The sequence below is a fragment of the Lupinus angustifolius genome, chromosome LG02 (assembly GCF_001865875.1).
Source record: "Lupinus angustifolius cultivar Tanjil chromosome LG02, LupAngTanjil_v1.0, whole genome shotgun sequence".
NCBI lineage: Eukaryota > Viridiplantae > Streptophyta > Magnoliopsida > Fabales > Fabaceae > Lupinus > Lupinus angustifolius.
In genome coordinates this window covers 14146945-14147163 of record NC_032010.1, presented here as the reverse complement: position 1 = coordinate 14147163, position 219 = coordinate 14146945, and positions in this window count along the sequence as shown.

The window sequence follows — 219 nt, the reverse complement described above, 5'->3', positions numbered from 1 at the left end:
GGCGGCAAGGTGAAAGAAGCGTCGATGTAAGCGTCAATGTGATGGATCATCATCGATGACTCGTTGCACTCCATGTGCAACGACAGACTGCAGGGGCATGTGTAAGTGTATCGGTGCCCATCACTGACCCATTGTCCCGCCGGGGACATCGTGAAGTGGTAGCCGCGAATGTGGGTGCTGTTGTAGGCCATCTGCATAGTAAACATATACAAAACAAGA